We start from the raw sequence: 9,230 nt of genomic DNA, 5'->3' as shown, positions 1-9,230 counted from the left end.
TTACATTGCATAAAAAAATCAGTCATGTGTATATGCTTGATCAGTAAAATCAGGGTATTAGAAAGTAATTAAATTACATGATTTGATTTGATAATTACTTATTTTGTATATATGCAGTTGTTTTGTATTGTTTAGAATCAACTCAAATTTAGATAATTTGATCACATTCAGCGTGGGAGAAATAGTCAACTTACCAAATATGAGTGTCGACAGAGGCCAGAGTTAGCTACCCCCATATTTTTTGCTATACAGGACCATTATTTGTTAAACATTTAGAATATAAGTTTCAGATTAAACCAATTTCAGATTATAATTTATAACCCGGGTCTTACATTCCTTTAGCTTACATATTTCAGTATTAAATATATGAATTGCTAGCATTTTTTTGTCGCATTTTTATTATATTTAATTAGTCTAAAAACTTGTTGCTCCAGTTAGGAGATTGTCGACAAGATTTACAAGGAACCCATTCGGTGGTACTTAGCTTGTTTGGGTCTGTCTTCCTTTTGGTGGCAGGTATTGAAAGGTGACGAGACCAGTGGCTAGCTTCAGACTTTGTTAATCCAATTGGTGATAATTACGCCCTGATCATAACTAATAAATATTATTATGTACTTAAACTTATTTTATATTTTAGCTTAATCTTTTAGTGTTCGAAATTTATTGATCCGACTAATCAAGATAGAAGACCCACTATGAGGAGTTTTAGTTCTCCTTACCAAATAAAACTCATTCTTCAAACCTAAAACTCAAAACCTCTAATTGAAAGCGGAGAAACCTTTATCATTTCACGATCATACTCTTTTGTGGTATTATTTCAACTTTTAATTATGTGGTTGGACGCATTACATATATCTCCATCTTAGGACCAAACCTTTGAGGAAATTGACTCCAAACTTTTGTACCATTCACATCTTAAAGCGACTTCTCATGAAAAAGCAGTGCGGACCATATTTTTATTGGTTTTACTTCCTATCAATGACCTAAGCATACAAACGGTTGATGAAATACCAGGCATTATTTTTTGTCTCTTCCCATCCTTTTTCGATTGCTTTTTACTAGTATATATTGGATCAAAATGTACTTTTTTATAATTTGTCAATTTCTTTAGGTTTCCCAACTCTCACTCGTTTGCTATGCAGAGAATTTGAATTGTATTTTCTAATGAGAGTTATTGACAAGAATGAGAGGAAGAAAACATCTCGTGATGTTACATTTTTAGACAAGGAGAAGAGCAGTGCACAAGTCATTATTCGGTTATTATCGTTATTTGCAACGTGGAGGATAGACAGAGGTTGCAAGTCATATCAAATAGTGGCCCATATGAACCCTATTATTGGAATTCTTGTTCAGTCATAATAGCTCTATCAGATTCACACACTTGTAAGGAATGTCTAGTACTCCTCTCATATGTATTTGACTGAATCCAGAATTTCAGAATGAGAGGAATATTTTTTAAATTTATGATTTAAAATAAGTCGTAGAGATTAATATGGAATAAATTATCTTATTACGGAAAAAATAAGAAGTTTAAAAATGAATTGTTACTAAATATAAAAAAAACATGACTTCTTTTTGGGATTAACTAAGAAAAAAAGAATGTCACAGTAAATTAAGACGGAGAGGGTAGTTCTTATGTTTCTAGTACAAGAACAAATTGGGAGTATTGCTAATACTCCCTCCCTCTCAAAATACTTGTCGTGTTTTTCATTTACACGGCCCTTAAAAAAAAATTGATTAGGAGGGATTTAACGACTAAGTGTTCGTTCCCGAAAAATAATAATCAAGACAAGAAAAATAGTTCCAAAGAATAATATTTGATTTCAAGAATTTGAGCGGGGGTTACAATCTTTATGAAATCTTAAATAAAAAGATGTAATTCTCTGATTCTTCTCCTTACGACCGTCAATCAAGGGATTTGCTTGTTTTTGAATTGAAGGATTACTTGTTGTCGGGATTTCACTACGAATGCAGAGTGGAGCTCTGATCACAAATGTAGATGTATGGAAACTTGTTGATTACCTTTGGGGATGAGAGCTTCTCTATGTATTTTTCTTGATCCTTTTGGCTTTATGAAGACTCTTATTTATAGTCGTAGGGCAGACCTAGAGTATGTATGTGATTGGTTGAACCATGTCATTTGAACACTCGGCGATATTTGATTGGTTCTTCTATTGACTTGGCATGCTATGTCACTTATACACGTGGCTCATCTTTATTGGTCCTTGACTTGACTTGGCGCGCCACGTCATTTGACATGTGGTGTGGGCCTTGGCCTAATAGATTAGGCTCATCATGTGAACTCCGACAAGATAGATTAGCCCAATTGAATTGGTCTTTCAATTAAATCCATACATGTTGGACTTAAGCAATCCGATAATGTTAGCCCATAATATTTGTTTGGACCAATACATCTCGAATTTAGAATATGATCCACGTTAATTTGGGGATTTAAGTCCGACTAAATTTCAGGGCCTACAAGAATGCTTGACTATTTTATCTTTATTAATGTCTTAAGATATAATCTTTATTATTCATTGGATAGGGTCATAATTGACATGTTTGTTTCTTCAAGGACAATTACTTTAGGATAACATGGTAAAAAAAGTTAATTTTGTTTTGCACTCCCAAGATGAGAAGTATTTTGAAACAAATACTTTTCATAAGGACGACATGTATCAATTTCAAAGATAAATAATCATTGCCAAAAAAACTTTTATACAAAGAGATCGTGAGGTGGACATTGATCTTGAGAGATTGACAATTCAAAAATTTTAATTTTTTAAATATAAACATATGAGTGACCGGGGACTGTGGGACTAAGGCGAATGAATAGAGCAGAGCTAGAGTGTTGGTTTTAACAATTTTGATTTAAATACTGTATTAATCTAAAAAATCATTAAATATGTATTAATTATTAATTTAAAATCTAGTACTTTAAAAAAAAATAGATTTCAAAACTCATAAACTTTAAATTTTGACTCCGACTCTGTAACTGAACGCATAGTTAGTGAATAATGTAGCCATCGGGACAAAATTGTGTCAACATGAATTTCAAACTTCCTTAAGAATCACTACCACTTAATTGATTTGTGGTCATGTTCTCATTAATGGCCTCGAGTGGCCATCCTATGCTAGGTTCTTGGAGACATGTCTCTGTTAAGGTTTTACCCGGAATTTTCTACCTTATTTGAATTTTATCATAATTGTGTTTTATTTCAAAAGGAATTTCTTGGTAGAAAATGTTTTCTTTGTGGAAAAAGATCCCACCATATTTATTCTTTTTCTTGTAGGAGAAGATTTAGACTTCTAGATTTAGAATTGACTTCTATAAATAGAAGATTTGTTCTTTTCATTCACAACACAATAGCATCCTGATTGTAGTCGTTTATAGAGTTTTGTTTAGGGGGAGAATGTTCTCTCAATGGTTTTATGCTTTTTTTTTATAGTTAGTTTTTATATGTAGATCAATTGATCAAATCATTTTAGAATATTATGTCTTTTTTAGTATGTTTTTCTTTGTTGTCTGAGGTTTGCAATTGTTAGCTTTCGCATGTCGCCCTCGCTATTTCGATCCTAACAAGTGGTATCAGAGACAATGGTTTGAGGTTTAAAACAGATTCAAGGCAGGTTTAAATCAAGCTGCAAACAGTTTCACGATAATGAAGATTTTGTCGGGACTACTACATGTGGAGATAATTGTTCAGCCATATTTTTAACATTCCTGTTGCTGCATCTTTAAAAATAAAGCAAAATATTTTTAAACCAACTTTTAACCCATAATATTTTTAACCTTATTTTTAACAATGGCAAGCAGCAGTGATGAAGATTATGTGAAGATGAAAAATCAAGATTATTTTGCCAGAAAATTCAGGCCAAGGAGAGATTTGTTAGGTTTTACCCTGAATTTCCTACCCTATTTGAATTTTACCATAATTGTGTTTTACTTCAAAAGGAATTTCTTGGTAGAAAATGTTTTCTTTGTGGAAAAGGATCCCACCATATTTATTTCTTTTCTTGTAGGAGAAGATTTAGACTTCTCGATTTAGAATTGACTTCTATAAATAGAAGATTTGTTCTTCTCATTCACAACACAATAGCATCCTCAATGTAGTCGTTTATAGAGTTTTGTTTAGGGGGAGAATGTTCTCTCAATAGTTTTATGCTTTCTTTTATAGTTAGTTTTTATATGTAGATCAATTGATCAAACCATATTAGAATATTACATTTTTTTAGTATATTTTTCTTTGTTGTCCGATTTATCGTGTTCAAGGTTTGCATTTGTAAGCATGTCGTCCTGACTATTTCGATCCTTACTGTCTCAGCCTTCTCCATGTTACTCCCCCCAACCCACCTGCCCAAAGAAAATAGAAAAAAGAAAGAGAAACTCATTGTCTTTGGAAGAATGCCACATATTTTGAGTCAATAATATCTTTGAAAGTTTTCGAGCTTTTTAAGAAAAGGATTTTGATATTTATATATTGATAATTAGGGTTGTTCACGGTTTTGGTTAAAATCAAAACCAAACCGAAAATTTAACTAAACCGAATAAAAAAACCGACATTTGGTTTGGTTTGGTTTTAAATTTTAAAAATCGATAATATTTGGTTTGGTTATGGTTCTATTAGAAAATAACCGAATAAATAACCGAACCAAACCGATAAATTATATACATAAATTTATAATTATTCATATGTATAATATTAGTTTTTCATAAATAATTATAAATATTTTATACCTTTTAATCATTAATTTGATTTTTGGTCTACTTATTTCACATGATTGTTTAAGGCCCATGTTTTTAAGAATATGTCCAAGCTCATGTCTTTAAGTCTTTTAACTTTTTAAGTGTTAAGTGTAAACCTACTAACAGAAGCTCACGTTAGAGTCTAATGTCTTTAACTTAAATTTTTAGCCTTTCTTTGTTAGCCATTTGATTTTAGGTTGTTTCTTTTTTCTTTTTTCTTTTTCAAATTTATACCTTTCTTTTTTCTTGTCTGAATGGGTCCTAAACTTCTAATATTTTTCATATGAAAAGGACAGAGGTTGTAGATTTGGAGTGTGTCCTGTGTGTGTGTGTGTGTTTGTAACATCATCATTGTGTGTGTGTGTGTGTGTGTGTGGTAATGCCCTAATACTTGTTCCGTGGGTAATCCTCCTAAAAAGTAGAAAAGAATAACTCCTTGTAGTCGAGACCTTAGCCTTGGGGATAATGATAGAAAAACATCTGAAGTTTGGGGTTATTACACAAAGTTTTTTTAATAAAATGGGAGAATTGAGGGCAAAATGCAATATATATATATATAAAGTTATATATCATTACACAAAGTTTTTTTTATTTCATATATTTTCATTTTAATTTTAGGTAGTCTTTATGTTTAATTAATGTGTATGTTTGTAACAACAACTAAAAGCTCTTATGCTCTACTTTATTTCAAGGTATGTGTATTAAGAGGACAGAAATGGTGCAGCCACTACTAAGTTAGTTTTTAGCTCTATATGTAATAGTTTAGCAGCTTTGGGTAACGTGAGTATTACACTATCACTAATAGTGAAAATGTTTCTATGATGTATGTTCCACCTTAAACTATAAATAAAAGTTATCATTTGAACAAAAAAAAAAGACATGTCTTTTTCAACTTTTTAATGTTTCTTGATAAGTCTCATGTCTGCTAGTCCTAAACCGAAAAATCGAACCAAACTAAACCAAACCGACAATAACCAAACCGGTGGTTATTATTTTATTTGGTTTGATTATGATTTTAGACATTTAAAAACCGATTAAATTGGTTTGGTTATGGTTTTAATCAATAACCGACCCAAACCGAACCATGAACACCCCTACTGATAATGTAAGTTTCATTTATTATCAGGTCGCTTAAAATATAAAGGTAACTAACTACCCATAAGAAGTAAATTAATAGCCTAAAAATTAGACAATAACCTCCAACGGCAAGTTAAATTGCATTGATTGTGTAAATGATAATCTATATGATTAGTTGATACAAGTTAAAGAAATTAAACACATGCCACCATCTTATATTTGTAGGAGAAAGCAAATTTATTATAGAAGGAGGTCTATCAAATGTCAGTCAACTTTTCCTAGTAGAGGCAAAAGAATTAAAATCACCTCTCTTTCATTTTGCTTTGTTGTGTGTGTGTGTGTGTGTTGGTTGGGGTGGAGGTGGGGGGGGGGGGGATGAGGGAGGATGATAGGGGCAGGACCAAAGGGACCCCAAAAAAGCAGAGAAGATTATAGTTTTTGAGAAGGGATAATTCACTAATAAGGTTCTAGTCTTTCCTTGCCCCATACCTTTGGACAATTTCCTAAGTTTAGGTATTTTCTTCTCTCTCTTTTTTTTTTTTTTTTTTTTTTTTTTTGTGTGATTGAGATGTTTTATCCCCAAAATTCCAAGCACTAGTCATTGTAGCCTATACATAATTTCGTTCCATGCATACATTTTTATCTTAGAGGTGGAGAAAAGTTGCTTATAGTAGAGTTATTGTAAGTATTGATTGGTCCATTATATGGCTGGTATAGGTTATGCTTTATCTTTCACGGAAATAGGAACTGACATTGACATAGCCAGGTTGTTATATTACTACAATTTACAAAGGTGAATATTATGTTAAAAGTTTTATTGTATTTGTACCTTTGTCAAGTAAAGGAAAAGCTCCAAATAATTTTTCAAGTGATAGTAACTTTGAATAAAGATGCCATAGAGTGCAGAAGAATTGAAAAAGGATAGAAAAAGGAATACGATCGACTTCCCTACAGTTACAATTAGAGCATTACTTGTGTCCATAACACATTAACATTTCTATAATGACCCCTCAATATTTGTCAATTAGAAAAAAGTGATGCAATTCACTACCAGATCGAGGAGAATTCCCCACAATTAAGTTTTTGAGTCCACTTAGATAACCATGAAAAAAGGGCCATGTAAAAGTGCCATTTCAAATGCCCAATTAGCTGGGAACGGAATTCTTTAAAACAACTCATAGTTGCAGCAAATAAATTCGCTTGGTTTCTTGTTAGAAAGGAGTTATTCATATAGTAAAATTTTAACTCTGTGCATTGTTTGGTTACAAAAATGAGATTATAATGAAAAATTCACAGATAAAATAGTTTCCTGCGAATTTACCTGCCAAGAGAAATCCGTTGGGAAAACCTTTGTTGGTAACTTTTTCTTGCGGATTACCTTGGGATATGTTATCCGCAAATAATTTACCCGGGGATTGTAAATCCGTATGTACGTTACTTGCGGGTTTTTCAGCAAGAAATATATATATATATATATATATATATATTCACACAAGTAAATTATGGTAAAACCCTGTGAAAGCAAGGAGTTTTCTTGGGGAATTTCATGGGTAAATATCCACACGTATATCCCCAACAAAAACCCCCAGTAAATTTGCAAGAATTATTCGACGAAAATTTTGTAGCCGAAAGGAATTTTCCTCGGGTTTGTTTTTTCTCAAAATTATTCTGCACAAAATACATTAAAACAAATGTTTGTTCATAAAAAAAAAATGATTAGTTTTGAAGTTCAATTGAGCTAACATAACCAGTACTACTTTTATACCCCAAATGAAAGTGTCTGAATCGATGCGTTGCACTAGAAATTGAAACCACTCTCTGAAAACCAAGACTTATATGATTCTCCCTCATGCGCTGCTGATTCAAGATGCAATATGATAAACCAAGATGTTGTAAAAGATACCATAAGCAACAACAATTAAATCAAGCCGCAAATTCTTTCTGATAAAATATACTAAAACTTGTTACTTGATATGCAATTATTCACTATCAATAGAATAATACACAGTATGAAACTTCTCTCTTCAACTCATTAACGTAACATTACCAATTTAAGAACACAGATACAACACTAGTCTCTCTTGAAATAGATAGAAATAGAAAAGATAAAAGACTACATACTTTTTATTTTTTTATTTTATATTTTATTTTAAAATCAAGATCATGACAGAGATAAATTTATGTATATGGAGAGGTACTATTGAAACACCCCCTGGTAAAAAATAAAGGTGTTATCAGCGAACTCCGAATATCAATATATGGTAAAAGACTACATACTAACTCCTGTTGTCCTGCATATTCTAGGGACACCTTAGAAAGCAGTGACAATTTTAACATGGTTATATAGATAAATAATCTTATAACTATTGTTAAAGCAATCAAACAGAAATAAAAAAAAGCAAACCACTAGATTTCCTAGAGTGACGATCTTCAATATTTAAAAGACTAGCTATTGTTGCTATCTTTAGTAAATGTCTTGGCTAAGAATTAGAGATGGGTGCTCAAAATGAATGCAAGATTAATGAACATAGTATGATATTAGGGAGTAGTTGTTGGAAATCTTACGGAAAATACTCGATTACGAACATTGTTAACAATCTCATAGCTTGAGGCGTGTCAATTAAGACATTGTCCTTAAGGATATTTCACCCGGTATGGGTATATATCCCCCAGGATTCAACAAGCTCTTCTAGTACAAAACTAGAAGTCAGAATCTAACAAAGATTAAATGATATAAAACCCAGCAAAAGAAAATAAAAGACGGAGAACTAGTCACTATATTCTGCACATCTCAAAGTGAAGAAGTTGAGGGTAATATATGGAACGAAAAAAGGAGTAGGGGTGGGCATGGTACGGTATTTGAAACTTCGGTTCGGTAATTTCGGTTTTCGGTATTTAAAAATACTATACCATTACCATACCAAATTAATTCGGTATGGTTCGATATTTTTAAGTTCGATTTCGGTATTTTGCGGTATGGTAATTCGGTAACCATAGTTTATTCGACTAAGACTTACATATATACATATAATAAAAGAATTATGATTTTGGCTATTCAAGAAACGTCTCAATTATATTATACTAACACCTTACACGTGTAAAAATATTCAAAAGAAAGTACAAACAATGCCCTTCGTTAATCAATTACACAAAAACGGCATTTCAATCAAGATATATATAATTATGTACACAAAAAGGGCATTTCAATCAATTATATCATACTAACATCTTACACATGTAAAAATATTCAAAAAAAAGTACAAGCAATTTCAACGTCTAAACAACTAATTTGTACTAATACTATATATATATATATATGATTGTATATGTAACTATATGGAATACTTCGGTATGGTATTTGGTATTTCAGTATTTTCGTTATCAATACCGAATACCGTACCAAATA

At 31.6% G+C, this 9,230-nt stretch overlaps 1 non-coding gene across 1 annotated transcript; it reads right to left on the bottom strand.

Annotated features, from left to right (window-relative positions):
* Window positions 1–8,004: 8,004 nt before the first annotated feature.
* On the bottom strand, window positions 8,005–8,112 carry LOC132061733 (small nucleolar RNA snoR83). Its single transcript, XR_009416151.1, has one exon. It is a non-coding gene; the product is annotated as a small nucleolar RNA snoR83 (small nucleolar RNA).
* Window positions 8,113–9,230: the final 1,118 nt, after the last annotated feature.

This window comes from Lycium ferocissimum, chromosome 6 (assembly GCF_029784015.1).
Source record: "Lycium ferocissimum isolate CSIRO_LF1 chromosome 6, AGI_CSIRO_Lferr_CH_V1, whole genome shotgun sequence".
Classification (NCBI taxonomy): Eukaryota; Viridiplantae; Streptophyta; class Magnoliopsida; order Solanales; family Solanaceae; genus Lycium; species Lycium ferocissimum.
The sequence above is the reverse complement of the archived record's forward strand: the minus strand, read 5'-3'. Positions and strand labels throughout refer to the sequence as shown.